Source organism: Mytilus californianus, unplaced genomic scaffold (genome assembly GCF_021869535.1).
Source record: "Mytilus californianus isolate M0D057914Y unplaced genomic scaffold, xbMytCali1.0.p SCAF_1, whole genome shotgun sequence".
Taxonomy (NCBI): Eukaryota; Metazoa; Mollusca; class Bivalvia; order Mytilida; family Mytilidae; genus Mytilus; species Mytilus californianus.
Window position 1 is genome coordinate 29,759,634 of NW_026262581.1, and position 17,780 is coordinate 29,777,413.

Here is a 17,780-nt window from a genome sequence, read left to right on the forward strand (position 1 = left end):
GTTGTTGTTTGTTTAATATCTAGTAGCAATAGCCCACACATACTACAAAAGCTAGGCATACATTCTGCCAAGTTGGTCAGATCTTGTAGTATTACCTTCTTGAATTCATATAAATACCTCCAAGAACATTTCGATGTTTTTGCCGTCAGATAAATACGGAAAAAAATTTTTGACAGCGTGATTATGTAACAGAACGAACATGAATTTTCTTTAGATATCCATTAGCATTGTGCAAAGTGAGACAGATGGAATATTTAACTTAAACCTATTCATCACGTGACAGGTTTTGACGGCTTTTAGATGATTACAAATATGGATGAATTCCAATGTTACATAATCACAGACATCTAGAATTTCTTGTTTAATGGAATGCTTTAGATATTCAGTTCCCATTTATTTGAACACGGCTTATTTCAATTCTCTATTATGCTTAAAAGGTATAACAACACTTCTATGTAAAAAGTTGAATCAGACATTCTATCGTTGCGAATCGACCAATTAAACTTTTTGCGACAGGAAGCCATTCGGAATGCAAAGATTTTTTGTAAGAGTGCAGACGATTTGAAAAGGAATATCCTTAAAGTTTTCATCGTAACATCTGATTGTCGTTTTACTCGAATCAATAATGCACAAACGTTATATATAAATCATGATAATGAAAACCTTTCGTGTTGTTATAACCACGTAAGTTAGAACGTCAATATATAAATACCAAACTAAACTTAAAAAACTTTATAAACCATGGCGATTATCAAAGGTTCGCAACTGTTAATCGAGGCTAAAGTCTGTCGGTAGCTTTTTATCGAAATTTGAGTCAGTTAGTTGAGTTAACGAGGATCCGTTAGTACAGATTTATCTGGTTATTCGTGTGTGTGTTTCCTAACTGAGAAAATTACATTCAACCAAATATGTATACAATTTTATAGATTTTTTTAACTGCATGATTTTGTAAAAATAAAAAGAAGTTTAACTCATCGTTTTCATCTAAATAAACGGGTTCAGAGTATCTATGTCAGTCTATGTGCCTTCATAAAATAGTCTCTCTGCCAAATTATAGTCTGACCTATAGCAGACATAACAAGCTGGGAACACTTGCGTATGACATGCAGTCATGAACATTCCCCTTGCCAGCTCGGTAAAGGTCATTTTTGTCTGCTACTTAGCCTGAAATCGTTACTTCATTTTTTGTTTGTTACATTTCCATGGGCATAACTCCAGTAAAAACCAATCGGTGCAGATTTCCAAAAGAAACAATACCTATTCAGTACATCATATAAAACTGACTAGTAGAAAGGTAGATAAGACAGCTGGAAGAAGAAGAAAAAGAATATGAACATACTATCAAACTTTTAGAAGAAATAAAGTTGTAATGCTAACAAAAATCAATTTGATCAGCAAATTTAAAAAATACAGCCACCATTACATAAACAGGTTATTTGTCAAAACATAGACTGAACCTGTGCCAAGATGAACAATTCTTCAAATTCCTGTACAAAGCTATTATAATAATAAAACCGTTACATACATATCTATAATCTAGTTGTATCGAATACGAGGACCAATGATGTATACCCTTTGCTCAGTAAGAAATGAAAATAATGTTGTTGATTTTAGGAGATCGCCTGTATGTTGAATATGGATCTAAAACTTAACAAAAATAAATTGTTACGAAGTTGTCCAACTTTTTGCTTGTGAATAGAGTGCGTTTTGTATTCTTACGACTCATAAGTGGCGATCAAATAAAAAAATTATGGACGAATTCAAACACGGAGTTCAAGACCATTGCAAGCCGAAAATACCAAAAGGTTATGCCAAATAAATTTAAGGTCAACTGTGCCCGGGGTATTAAAACCTTAGCGTTTCGAATAAACCAAAAAAACATAAGAAACATAATCACACTTTACTTTAGTGTCTATATGCATAGTCTTTTATCTCTAGAATTTGCAGCTGAACTTTATACTTCGACACTAGATAAGGACGAAAAGTAGTCTTCTGATCTTTGTGTCCATCTTGTATATAACAAATGTAAACTCTTCTTTTTAACAAGCTTGTTTTCTAGTAATAACCCAATGAAAATAAGCAATGCGTTATGTTAAAGTTTCTATGATACTCTGAACTGTGTTGTTGTTCTCTTATATTATTTTATGTTTATGTTATCTTTGTCTGTTTTGAATAAGATATTATCTCTGTATAAGAGGAAATAAAGTAAATAATATGATTACTATATTAAACACATACCTGTAGTCATTAATAAACATTTACACATTAAACATCGGAGAGGCTGTATCAAACTTCAAAGAATTTTATTTCATTCACCGGGAAGTTTAAATTAATAGAAAGGCATTACCTCATCGCTATATAATATTAACCATAATTAATGAATCAACTGTTTAACACATTTCAAACTTGCTTTTTAATTTCATATTTTCGGAATTCACTGAGTTTTTCTAAATTCTAAAAGGTTAATGAGATTCACTATGTTTTTGTTTACATTATTTTCTTCTTTTTTGTTTTTATATTTTGATATAGATAAATAATGTTATAACAAAAACACCGAATTCAAAGTTCAATTCAAAAAGTTGAAGTCCATAAAAACTGACAATCTAAAGCTCGACTATATCAACCAACGGAACGACTGGGAAACCCTTAGAATAGGTTTCCAATATTTTCTAATTGTTAAGTTTGTGAATGCTCCATTAGGTTAAAAGCATTATCATTTACAATTTTAATTCACAAAAGAATTCCTGTTTTATTATTAATATTGACTTTATCTAATTTCTACAAATTCAAATTTAAATTTTTGTGTGTTGGCATCGCGTCTGATTGTAGAGTTTATATGTGCTGCTTAAATTGGCTTTCCTCTTTTTTATTTTCGCTTAAACGACTTAAATTCCAATTCATTGTCGTAAATTTCTCCTACTTTTTTTCGCTAAGAATATCCCATACGGTCAACAGGGGATGTAGTTTTGCGTATGAACACAGATTTAGGCCCAATAACTTAACATTTGCGTCTTTAATTTGATTTGATTATATAGAGAACGATCATAGTTCTGTTCTATGTTCCTTTGAAATTTTAACCAAATATGAAAAAGTGGACCTTTCTTTCAATTCATTGTACAGTTTACCAATATTACATAAGTCTCCTTACAATCAGCGAAATATTACCGGGTCTTCCAAGTACTCCACGAAAATCAACCATAGTCAGGCTTGAGATTTACTGTGAAACTACTTACTCTAGGGGCGGTGTGAATCAAATGTGGATACTGTAAGATCTGTACATACAATCTAAGTCGCTTTCTTCGTGCAATAGTTTAAAATCATTTGACTTTTATCATAGATTTGTATAGATGATATCCTCTTACTGTAAAATTCGAAGTTTGGTGACTACGATGAACGCATTCATCCCATAGAATTTGAAATAAAGGATATTTAAAAATAGGTGAAGTATGTCTCATATCTTGACTCACATCTAGAAATTAACAATGAGGGTCGATTAAAAACAAAACTTTACGTCAAAACTGATGATTTAAGCTTCACAATTTTAATTTCTTTTCAGTAGCATCATACCAGTAGCGCCTGACATATGGAGAATTTCTCCCTGTTGATGCGATACTCCGAAGATGTCGATTCCTATCATGATTTACCTGATAGCGGGTTGCTGCTTTCAATGAAGTTTTACGGACGTCATCACGAGTTCGTTGACCGTAATGGAATATACAATATATGTGTCACAGATATGTTCCTATTGTTGTAACTACAATTAAATCCTCTTTTCTTCGATGTTTCCTCGATGTTGACATCACCGAATAAGACTGATCCCCGAATTCGAACTTACAGATGGAGTATGTTATGAATATTACGTGGAACAAAATCAATTTGGACATTTCATAAAGAGTCAACATGACTAATGCTGGCAACTGTTGAAACTACAATAAATTTTGGGGGATATTTATAATAAACGGGATGGAATAACCATCATCGGGTAAACTAAGACCAAATATTTAAATTAATAAGACAAAATGGACTTAAACAGGAAAACCATCATAATTGTCTAAGGTCAACTTTCTTAGAAACTTTTTATCTTTTTCAAGTATAATTACATAATTTTTAAACTGAAAATTATTTTTCAAATGTAAAATTTATAATTTTGAGATAAAAGAGGCAATCGAAAATTATAAGTTCAATAAAGAACAGACAACACCAAGACATCAAAAAATGAAAACGCCGAAACGACAAACAACAATAAATAAACATTAACATAGAAATCAAAAATTGAGCAACACGAACCCCACTCAAAACCAAGGGTGAAGGGAATTTAGGTGTTTCAGAAGGGTACAAAGTTCCTGTTTCACACATTGCACCAGTCGTGCGGATTATGCAAGTACTAATCCGGTGATAAGTTACAAACGTGTCACACTCAAAATTTCATTATTCCAATACCAAAGCACTGTTTACTGCACGGTGGGTGGATGACATATAAATAATGTACCATCTGGAATCTGTGTTTAATTAAAAATGAAAACAATAATGTTTAAACAACATGCGTCCGAAGTACTTTTCTTGATTTACTTTCATCAGGAACGCTCAAAGCCGAATATTTGAAAGCCAAGGATGTATAAGAACCGATACAGTGGAAGAGCTATATGACCAAAAAGGACATAAAAATAATAGCCAAACCCATCTCGGATTGACTTGCTTAAGGGAGTTAAAACCTTAGTTTCTTTATAATTTATAAATATACGGACAACATTAGAAAATCTTGTTAAAAATTATGTCAGTAACGAAGTACTGACAACTGAACCGATGATACCGTCGGAGAGAGATCGTCCACCAGCATTCTAAAAGCGGTACATGTAATCTAAATTTTTGAAATTTGTAAAAATCATTTGAAAAAATGTGCCCTCAATGAAATACTGATGACAAAATAAAAGAAAATGAATTCTAACAAAACGAATAATTGTAAGCTTGAATTGATAATTTTGCTTGAGGTAAACAATCATTGAAGTGAAATTTATTAACTTCTGTGCAATATGAGCCGCAAACAAATTTTACAGAGAAAATATTATTAATGCATAGTTTTGCTATTACTACATCAGACTTTTAAAACCATTGAATGACAGAGCATTATGATCTAAGATAAACTAAATGTTGAAAATTAATCGGGATCGGGTAGATAAATCGGCATATGAAGGCTTAGAAGCCAAATCATTAATCGACTAAAGTAGTGTTGTCACTGATATGAGCTTTTCAACTTTTTAAAAGGTAAAATAAGTAAAAGATTAAAAAATAGATCATGGATTTTTATAGTCTTACTATAAAAATGCATTGAAAGATAAGGAATAGACGATTTCTTCGTCTGATAAAAAATAAAAGAGGAAATGTTAAGAGGAAAGCTGGTTAACCAATCATTAAACATGCAATTGTAAAATTACAGTCAGAATTATACAAGACCTAAAGGTGTTCATTTGAAATAAAATTACAAATTATTGAACAAACACCAATGCACACAAAATACAAAATACAAATACTGTACATAGACTGAAAATTTAGTTTACGATTTTGGACAAAGTAAATTACTTGGTGGTTTTTGTACATACGAGACATTCAAAATACAGGTGGATTCAAATTCGTGACGGTTCGATATCTTTGATGAAATAGAAAAAATGCTCGCCCATTAAGGTACCATTTGTTAGTAATTAGCTTTTATGCACTGATATGATTTGGAAATTATGTATTCGTATTAAAATTAAGCTTTCAAATCCTTCATATGTTAATGTTTTTAATCTTGAATTAAGATCAATCATAGACATTTTTGGTTATTCTCTCAAGTTTTCGTTGGCCTTATTTGGTTTTCAACCCCTTTGATGGTCTCGTGATACAATGTAGCATACTCGAGACCTCCAGTGCGAATAGGGTTGTGATTTCGGTCTCTGGTAGAGTCAAACCAACCACTATAAATGGGGGGAATCTTAAGAGGTTAATATAAGATTTGGAACAGCTTACGTGTACCTATAAATGGTTTTTCCAAAGCAACGTAAATGACGTAGGTTTATGACGTCATGTACATTCTCTTTTTTTTTTCTTCTTTTTTCTGTGTTTGTTTAGTGAACTTTATCGAATATTTCAACTTATAAAAGTTAGCAAGTGCCAAATCGATCAGATAATATATTAAGTTTAAAAAAAAGGAGCAGTTACATATCTTGAACAAAAACTAGAAAATTGGAGATGGATGAAAAAAGGCCATATAATAAAACAATTGTTAACTTTTCATTTTAGTTGATACAATGATTTATCAACCCCCGAGATATGACGTTCACCTTCGGCCGTTTGCCTCGGTGAATATCATATCTCTGGTGCTAATAAATCATTGTATCAATCTCATCAAAAGTCAATAGATATAGGAAGATGTGGTATGAGTGCCAATGAGACAACTCTCCATCGAAGTTACAATTTATAAAATAAAACCATTATAGGTCAAGGTACGGCCTTCAACACGGAGCATTGGCTCACACCGAACAGCAAGCTATAAAGGGCCCCAAAAAATTACTAGTGTAAAACCATTCAAACGGAAAAACCAACGGTCTAATCTATATAAAAACGAGAAACGAGAAACACGTATGAACTACATAAACAGACGACAACTACTGTAATCAGATTCCTGACTTAGGACAGGTGCAGAGGGATGAAACGTTTTAATGGTACCAAACCTTCTCCCTTTTCTGAAACAATAGTATAACATCACAACATAGAAAAACACACTATAAAATATCAATTGGAAGGCTTAACTCAATCAAAAAACGTAAATTAACACACAATGAACGAATAAATTTGACCTGTGACACCTGAATGCAAATACACAGTTAATAAAAAATTACAAGGGATAAATAATTAAAGTCAAAAGTAAATAAACAGGTTTAAACAATGATTGTATAATATAAGCCGCGAGTCACAATGTAAGCCTTTTCAATGTGGCTAGTGAGCGCAGAGAACGAGCAAAAAAGCTTCACATTGTACCAAGCGGCAGATATATTGCGATATATATACGTAGACAACAGGATGATCTGTTTATCGTCTAGTACTTGTTTTTTCCCTTCTTTAGACAGTTTCATAAAGTTAGTTTGATAACGTCTCTTCAAACATTGTGACGTGTTCACGTCTCAATGCCGTGATACGAACACTACGTAGGGAAAGAAGATAACGTATATAGGACGATAACATATATAGGACGATAACATATGTTATCGTTCGTCCTGAATATGCATATGATATTTTCCTGTGAAAGTTAAGTTGCAATCAGTCAATAAGTTAATAAAACAGTGATATTCTCAGGCGAAATCTACCTTAGTCGGTTTTTGGTTGTTATTTACAAACTATTTGGTTAGATGCAATTAAATGTTTTATGCATTAACACTGGACACTTTTAATTTGCAAAACACTCATTTGCAAATCCGCCGCCGCCTCTCCTTAGAGCTACAGTGTCGTGTAAATAACCAAAATGTGCAGAATTACATGGGATTCAATAATTTCATTGCTTTTCTGCTGTTGTTGTTATACATATTTTGTAATTTGATTTAGAAAAACATGGGATTTTCAATATCCCATGGGATAGGGCAAATCCCATGGGATTGACCATTATCCCATGGGATTTTGGTTAAATCCCATAGGATTTTTTTGGGTCCCATGGGATAATTGTAGTCCCATGGGATATTTGTTGTCCCATGGGACAAAAAAAATCCCATGGGACTATAATTATCCCATGGGATTTTTAATATCCCATGGGACAAAATAAAATCCTATGGAATTCAAATTATAAATATACAGTAATGTGTATGTTACAATGAATTCTGTTTGGTAGTAAAAAGTTTATAATATATATATGAGTGTATTTTGTTTTTTTTCATTTTGTCACAAACATGTTTTTAATTTGTTTATATGACAATAAAGATTATTATTATTTTGGAAATATAATAATATTTAAAGTCAAAAAATAAAATCCTTTAACTGAAATAAAATGATGACGTCTTAATAAAAGAAAAAAATATTGATTTGAAATCTTTGTCTTCTTTGTTTTATTATAAAAAATAGAACTGAAAAAAATATTTCATATTCTGACTGAATAAATTGACAAAGCACAGTTAATAGTTTACTCTTTTCATGAGGTAAAGTTTTCTTTGTATAGTTCCATTGCAATACATGAATATGCAAACGATTTGAATCTTATTCCTTTGTGGTGTTCATAATATTACATTTATATTTGTAAATTTATAAAATAAACACTTTTCCTGTTAAGTTTTAGTTTTCTTGTTTCAGCTTGCTATGAACAATTATTCAGTCCACTATATAAGAGTCAAGTAAATAAATTATTTCATCCACTAGAATATTCCTACAATTCTTAGACAAAACATTTTTGCAATCTGTTCTTCAAAAATCTTCCTCCTTACATCTTTATTGGATGGAGCGATTTAAATGAGTGGACAAAGCAAGTTCATTTGGACAACAAAATACTAATATATTTTTTCATTCCTCCCTTCTTTCAATTGATAATTACGTTGTTGCATTTACATGATTAAGTTCTTGAGCATCTATGATCATGATGATATGACTCCTTTTTGTTTATAGTCATTATGTTGAAATTTCCTCTTTCTTATGTAGGAAAAAAAACACATTCCATTTCAAATTAATAAAAAAGTCACACTATGTAGAAAAATATCAACTTTAAGTTTGCTGTTCAGTATTGACCTGTTGAATGATGATCATGAAAACCAAGATGTCTGACCTACAAATACACAAAACTCAAAAATTATAAATGAAGAGAAATACAGCAATAAAATGGCTATTTTATCATGTTTATGTACATTTTGATAAAAATTTCATTTGAATATTTAAAATTGTAAGAACTCTTATTTCAGTGCTTTGTGTCTATGGTTTTCATATTAGTTGTTTTTTGTGCCTTGTTGCAGTCTTTTGAGTTAAGCCAATTGCAACAAATGTTTACAGTTTGTTCAAATGTTGTGCTGTTATTAAAACCACTGTCCCAGGTAAGGGGTGGGTTGGGTGCTCACTAAATGTTTATTTTATTAGTTGATATTTGCTTTGAATTAGCTGTCAGTAACTGTGAGTACTAATAGATCTGTATGTTGAGTCTTTTTTGTTAAAGGCAAAGAATAAATTTCCAGCCACAACCGGTCTGTTTTTGGTAGCTGTTTTTCTGCTTTGTTGCATTCTAATGAGTTAATAAAATTGAGAATGAAAATGGGAATGTATCAAAATAACCTGATCCAAGAGCAGAAAAAAAACCTTTTCAACTGATTTTATAGTTTTTATATTGAACTGACACTTTAAAATATAAACCACTGTCCTTAATTAGAGGAGGATTTGGCGCCAGCAAACATGTTAAACCATGCCACATTTTGTAAGTGTCTGTCCAAAGTCAGGGGTCTATTATTCAGTGGTTGTCAATTGTTGCTATATATCATATTTGTTTTTTGTTTATTGTTTTGTGCAAAAATCAGGCACTTAGCTTTCACCTTTGTGGCGTTTCCCCCCAAGCATGTTTAGCATGGATAGACACCATGCCCTTTTTAAATGACCCCATGCCCTTATTGAATTGTTCTACATTTGTTATTTCATGGCCTTTTATGGATTACTATGCAGAATAGGGTTTGCTCATTGTCGAAGGCTGTACAGTGAACTAATTTTGTTAAATTTAATGTCATTTGATTTCTATTGGAGAAAAGTCTCATTGGCAATCGTACCGCTTCTTATTTTTATATCAACCCTGCCATAGTTTGCCTGTCATTATTTACAGGTCATCATTGGCCTCTAATAAGTAATTGCATTGCTTACATCCACTTAATTGAACTCTGGTGGATAGTTTTCTCATTTATCATACCACATCTTATTTTCATAATAATCATTATTCAAGGGCAATAACTTTTATAGAAGTGGACTTACCATTTAGGCTTTGTTGACGTCTGTAAATCTATTTTTGTTGATAATTTCTTTTGTTTATAGTTTCCCTTTATCTTTAATGTTCTTGCCCTACACATAAAAGGGTAAACATTATCATTTAATGACAATAACTACTATTACATAATGAGTAGGCAACTGACAATTTTGGATCATTTGTATCTTGTCTTGCTCATCATTTTTGCTTGATATTATCAATATTCTATGAAAATGAGGTCACAGTAATATTAAACTTGGCAGACAGACATCTTCTTATTTTTATATGACACCTTGCAGTCATTCCATACACCAACAAGTAGACATATGCTTATAATATCTGATAAAATGAATAAAATGCTCCGCTGGGCGCAGCTTGATACGACCGCAGACGTCGAACCCTGAACAGTTGGGGCAAGTATGGACACAACATTCAAGCTTGATACAGCACTGAATTTGGATTGTGATTAAATATTTGACACAGCATAGGTTTCTGACACAGAATGAATGTGGTCTAAGAACTTAAAATTTTTTAATTTACCTATTCAAACCATATCATTATTATTTGCTTTTATATATAAATCAGAAATAACCAATTTAAAATGGAAAATTTTAAAGAAAAAAAAGGAAAAAAGGGGGAAAAAAATCCCCCCCCCCAAATGTTTTGAACCCCCTTATGATTCATCACCCCAAACTCAATCCCAGCCTTCCCTTTGTGGTATGGTACCTTGCAGTACAATTTCAGAGAGATCCATACACTTATACACAAGTTATTGTCTGGAAACTAGAAAAATGCTTGTTTTTTTAGGCCCCTTTTTCCTAAACGTTTAGGGCAATTACCCCCAAACTCAAACCCAGCTTTCCCTTTGTGATATGGAACCTTGTAGTACAATTTCATAAAGATCCATACACTAACACACAAGTTATTGTCCTGAAACTAGAAAAATGCTTGTTTTTTGCCCCTTTTTGGCCCCTTATTCCTAAGATTTTGAGGCAATTACCCCCAAAATCAATCCCAGCCTTCCCTTTGTGGTATGGTACCTTGCAGTACAATTTCAGAGAGATCCATACACTTGAACACAAGTTATTGTCTGGAAACTAGAAAAATGCTTATTTTTGGCCCCTTTTTGCTAAACATTTTAGGCAATTACCCCCAAACTCAATTCCAGCTTTCCCTTTGTGATATGGAACCTTGTAGTACAATTTCAGAAAGATCCATAAACTTACACACAAGTTATTGTCATGAAACTAGAAAAATTCTTGTTTTTTGCCCCTTTTTTGGCCCCTAATTCCTAAAATTTTAAAGCAATAGCCCCCAAAATCAATCCCAGCCTTCCCTTTGTGGTATGGTACCTTGCAGTACAATTTCAGAGAGATCCTTACACTTGAACACAAGTTATTGTCTGGAAACTAGAAAAATGCTTATTTTTGGCCCCTTATTCCTTAACGTTTTGGGCAATTACCCCCAAACTCAATTCCAGCTTTCCCTTTGCAATAAGGAACCTTGTAGTACAATTTCAGAAAGATCCATACACTTACACACAAGTTATTGTCATGAAACAAGAAAAATGCTTGTTTTTTGCCCCTTTTTTGGCCCCTAATTCCTAATATTATGAGGCAATTACCCCCAAAATCAATCCCAGCATTCCCTGTGTGATATGGAACCTTGTGGTACAATGTCAGAGAGATCCATACACTAACACACAAGTTATGTCTGGAAGTTACAAAAATGCTTATTTTTGGCCCCTTTTTGGCCCCTAATTCCTTAACTGTTGGTACCATAACCCCCAAAATCAATCCTGATGGTGAAATTTCATAGAGATCCATTCACTTAAACTAAAGTTAGAGTGCGAAAACCAATGTGTCTTCGGACGACGACAACGCCAACGTCATACCAATATATGACCGCAAAATTTTTTTGCGGTCGTATAAAAAAAACAAGAAAACTTAGCATTGACCAAAGAACCATAAAATGCGATCATGGTTATATGAATCTGCCAGACAGACATGCACACCTTACAATCGTTACATCCCCCAAATATAATTTACCTGTTGCTTAAAGCATATGATAAACTGACAAAACAATGCAAACTTTTCATTGACCAATGAACCATGAAAATGAGGTCAAGGTCATATAAAACATGCCAGACAGACATGTGCATCTCACAATCATTCCATTCACCAAATATAGGGGCCTTATTCATGTTATTGCTTACAGTATCCGAAAAAAAACCACAAAAACTAAACATTGTCCAATGTACTATGAAAATAAAGTCAAGGTAAGATGAAACTTCTCAGTCAGACATATGCACCTTACAATCATTCCATACACCAAATATAGTTGACCTCTTGCTAATTTGAAAATAACAAATAGAAAAACTGACCAAAAAACAAATCATAACATTGAGCAATGAACCATAAAAATGAGGTCAAGGTCGAATAAAACATGCCAGACTAACATGTACATCCTTAAAAATTTTCATACACCAAATATACTTGACATGTTGCATACAGTATTAGAAAAACTGGACATTTTTACCTAGGAATAGTGATGTCATGGATTAGGAAAATTAGTCTGGGGACATAAATTACTGACATCGGTCTAAATATACAAGTGTATCCATGGACTTTTTATACTAGTTATATTTGTCTGACCAGACAATTTATCTCTTACACTAGTTCTCAGAGAGATGTCACCTTACCTTGACACATTATTCTGACTCTGAACAAACCAGTATTTGCTCTTACTCCTTAATAATACTGCGTGCTTAGGGGAGAAGCAGCAAATACCAACTTTAAAGTCTTTGGTTTTACCCGGTTGGGTTCAAAATAAACAACCTTCTGCACATGAGGTGAACACGCTACCACGAGACCAGGCAGTATAATATAAGGAGTTTACCCAAGATTTAAAGTTTCCAAATTTTTGCAAAAACTGGATAAAAATCATCATTGAAAAGCAATAACTTTTTAATAAGATTTAAGTTTCTCTTTAATTATTACAGTTTTCGAGATAAAAAGGCAAATTCAAGAAATATGAAGAAAAAAAAATGGTTAAAATCTGTATTTAAGGCAACAACTCCTATGAGTCAGCTGCCAGTTTTGATGCAAATGGACAGTAGATTTTTTTTTCAACATTCTGAACATTTCTACCCTTGTCAGATATTGTCTATCTATTTTAGCCTTTTGTAGCTTATTACGCAGTTTGGCTTTTTAGCCCATTGTTGAAATCTGTACGGTGACCTATATAGTTGTTAACTTCTACGTTTTTAGTTTCTGTTGAAGAGCTGTCACATTGGCAATGATACCATATTTGTATATGTTTTTGTCATGTAGGTGTAAGGAGACAACCTTTTGATTTTCTGGTGGGATAAAAAGGGGAGACAGATTTTTTATCACCTGGCCTGGTAAGTTTTTCAGGGTTCGTAAGGATAGAAAACCAGGCAAATTGTAACAAACCCCTGTGGTACGACCATATTTGCCAAAAGATTAGTCCAAATAATTATGACGTCTTGCAAGGCTATTTTAACTTTTTTCTGGGCACGTAATAGTCAAAGTTGTGACTGAGTGCGGAAATATGAAGATAGATAGATAGAAAAATTATAAAGGGACATAACTGAAGAACGGTAAAAGTGACGCTACCCAAATTTGAACTTGATCTGAGTTTTGTGGTAATAAGCATTGTGTGTAAGTCTCATAACATTTGGTTGAGGCTAACTTAAGTAGAGAACAGAAACTAAAAAATTCAGCAATTTTTCTATTTGTAAACACGCATAACTCTAGAACGGTTGTGTATAAGTTTTATAACATTTGGTTGAGACAAACTAAAGTTAGAGAACAAAAAAGGAAAAATTCAGCAATTTTTATGTTTATAAAGGGACATTACTCAAGAATGGTAAAAGTGTCACCACCAAATTTCGTACTTAATCTGTATTATGTAGTAATAAGCATTGTGTATAAGTTTTATAACATTTGGTTGAGGCAAACTTAAGTTAGAGAACGGAAACTAAAAATTTTGCAATTTTTCCATTTATAAAGGGGCATAACTCTAGAACGGTTAAAGTGACGCCACCAAAATTCAAACTTGATCTAGCTGTGTTTTGTGGTAACAGAGACATATAATACACATTATTATATGTCTCTGGTGGTAATAAGCTTTGTGTATAAGTTTTTACTTTAACATTTGGTTGAGGCAAACTCAAGTTAGAGAACGGAAACCAATTTTGGGACGTATGTACGTACAGACGGACAAGGGTAAAACTTAATCCCCCCACCGCTACGGCGGGGGCATAAAAAAAATAAAATAGCCTTGCTAGACGTCATAATTATTTGGACTACCAAAAGATGTTACCAAATTCTTACTTATTTGGGGAAGAGGGGATTAACCGAACCACTATTCAATCTAAATCAGTGAACTGAATTATTGTCTTTTGCAGTAGTCCGAGTCGACATCTGTAACTAATCATGCAAATTGATAGTCAACAGTATACCTTTTTCAGAATGTCAGTTCACAAAGAATCACTGGTGATAGGGGAGTGTAACCGATAAATTGATCCTGAATCAGATAAGATTTTCCAAGGACGTATAACCAGAGACATATATGTATTATATGTCTCTGGTATAACTAACACAATACGTCCTTGGATTTTCCCAGTAACGGAGAACCCCTTTCTTTGAGTGAATATAAATAGTGACGGGGGTCTCACAAATAAATTTAAATCTGAATTACAGGAACATCGATTAGCAAAGTAAACTTACATATTAATCTCGAAGTTATTTACGGTAAAGACAGACTGTGTTCCTGAATTAAGGTATTATACATTTGTGTATTTTACTCGGGGGGGGGGGGGGGCACTTCCTATGTACAAGGTGATAGGACGTGCAGCTGGAATAGGTCACTTTTTCCAGCTTGAAAATATGGGAATAGCTGGGGAAAACTATCAGAAATATATGATAAGGTCGATAAAGTTCCAATTACTTGTATATGAAAAGCCCTGTCATTTTTTTCACAGCCGACTGAAGTCTCGCCGTAAGTAAACATTACATACAGAATCTTAGCCTTAAATATTCCACTTTTCCAACATACCCCACGAAAACCAACCAATATGGGAAAAGGTTACAATTTTACCCACGCAATATATGAAAAGGTATACATTTTTAAGATCTAAATTATATGAATAGGGTGGGGTAACAGAACCCCAGCGACACCCCCTATCAATTAAGTATTGAAGTGCCCCTCCCCCCCCCCCCCCGGAGGTATTTTACTGCTACAAGATATTTGATTTGCTAATCACGCACCCGTTGATGAGCAGAGAACCATACTTTCAAGTCAGGGGCAGTCTATACTAACAGTTAGTATAGAAAGTCCCTGTAAAAAGGCAGCTGGCAAATCCTAACAGTACTGTAACATGAATATCAAGTTACAGCACCTCACCCAGCACAGTTAGCACACTGGTGTGTGTCAGTCTTATAATATAAAACTGCGTAGGTTCATATCGTTTGATTCAACGTTTTTTCGGATATTTTTTAGGACCGTTGTCAACTTGACATTGTCAAATCCGACCTGCCACTTTGCAACCTGACCTGCAAAAACATAATTCGACTAAAAACAATGCCAGTCAAAATTGCTTTTTGAGACTGGGCGACTGAAAAAGTTTTAAAATGTGACCTTGTGACCCTTCTTGGAATTCTTCATTCATCGGCGTGTGTCGGTTTGGCTAAAAAGGGGGCATTGTTTTTTTTTCTTGGGACAAAAAATTGTTTCTATCTTTATTAAAAAAAAAAAATTAAGATCAATCATAAACTTTTTTTCAAAACTCAGTGTCGTATTTTATTGTTTTCCCAACAATTTTTAATAAAAGCTTAAAATGTTTGTTTCACTTCCCTCTGACTTCCCTCCTGATTTTTTTTCTCAAGAAATTATAGAATCAGTAAATGGATATATATATATATATGTCTGTGGTCACCGTCATGCAGTTAGATAAGAAATTCCAGCATGCATCATCAAATAATTCATGTGTATTTGTGACATCAACATAACTGAAACATTATATTATTTCCCAGTAATTATGTAAATCATTTTGATTTACAATTATATATGTCTGGGACTTATGCATGTATATATCTCACAGGCACTTGTCTCAGAAAAAAAAATCCTATATACTTTAATACAAGTATATAGGAAAAAAATTCTGAGACAAGTGCCTGTGATATATCTGTCAGTCCCAGAATAATAAATGTAATTGTATCTTAATCTTTGGAAAAATCCGATTTTTAAATTGTTAAATTCTTTTACGTCATAATTATATCAAAGTATACTTTTTAAAGTTTTAAATTTTAAAGTTAAAATGAATATTCCGTTTTGATCTGAGGAAAAACTTTTTAAACTGTAATGACATGGTCAGTCAACTGATTTGTTGCATGGCTGATTACAGGTAATTAAAGCATGCAGTAATTTTCCATTACGACAGTGCGTGTACCCTGGGGTGTGTATAACGTATTAGAAATATCATAGTTTTCTAGAGAACATCCTGTCTATGTGTAATACAGATTGATGACATTACACAAAATTTTTTTCGTTAAATGTAGTTAAGTATCTGTGTCCATTCCCTATTGCAACACTACAATTCTTTCGAAGAAAAAAATGTTAAAATTAAAAAAAAAAATCATTTATATAAAATAAAGAAGAAAAAAGTAGCAAATAAACTTATGTAACTACGCATTGAGTAAACATAATTTCACTTTACATGTACAAACCCTTGAGAAAACGTATATATAGATGTGTTTAAAAAGGCCAATTCCCAGTGGATTTATTTCACACTAGGACCACAGGCACTTGTCTCAGAATTTTGTTTCCTATATACCTTAATACAGGGACTTTCTATACTAACTTAGTATAGAAAGTCCCTGCTTAATATAACATTAAAAGTATATAGGAAATTTTTTTCTGAGACAAGTGCCTGTGACTAGGAACTAAGATAACTAGAACTAAGTTCATTGGAAAGTCTTTTTGTCTGATACATGTATACCTATAGATAATGTACATAATTAAGAACAGCTTCAAATATATGCCTATAAATTAACGGTACGTCTAAAAACCGCTCAGGACCTCCTGAGTGCAGACAAGACATAAAAAGTCACTCATGACATGTATATATGTTTTAGTGAGCGTTGAGGGTATACATTCGATAGATAATTTAATATTTGATCTTATAATATTGGTTTTGATAAAATCAAAACCAATATTAAAGAAGTTATTTGGGATACGTCATGCATGACCGATGATCATATTCAATACCAATCATCATTTTGATTACGACGTTTGGTCTTTAATAATTAGGACTGATTGGTGATGGTTATAAACACATACAAGTAAACTTTGCAAACAAACAAAAAAAAAACGTTTCCTTGGAAAAATAATAAAAATACATGAATATTGTTTTTACAAAAAAATTTCAATAAATCTTTCGTTTTGTATATATAATTGAAGCCATTTAGAAATATAAGAAATCTCCACATAGTCGGGAAATTTTCAATTCAAGTTATTTCATTTGAAAACGTTAACAAATATAGATCTTATTCGATGTAAAATGTGGCGTCCTTGGAGATAAAAACCCCGTTTAAATAGGGTTTGTCTACTCTCGTCTATTGCCGAACATTCTATAATCAAGGATTTTTACAAATCCTTGCTATAATATAATGAATCGCGTCGCCAATATCACCACAATTACATAAAGTACAAATACAATCTTCTCCTAAATATTTGGCATCTAACAATTACAATAGGAAATTTTGAGTCGAAACTGAAGTACCAAATCTACAAAAAGAATCACTATTTG

General features: G+C 32.7%; 1 long non-coding RNA gene across 1 annotated transcript; it reads right to left on the bottom strand.

The window, feature by feature from the left end:
- Window positions 1-7,540: 7,540 nt before the first annotated feature.
- Window positions 7,541-14,523, bottom strand: LOC127701471 (uncharacterized). Its single transcript, XR_007982053.1, has 3 exons — window positions 14,433-14,523; window positions 9,955-10,041; window positions 7,541-8,776 (listed from the first exon to the last, which is right to left on the bottom strand). It is a non-coding gene; the product is annotated as an uncharacterized LOC127701471 (long non-coding RNA).
- Between the last annotated feature and the right edge of the window lie 3,257 nt (window positions 14,524-17,780).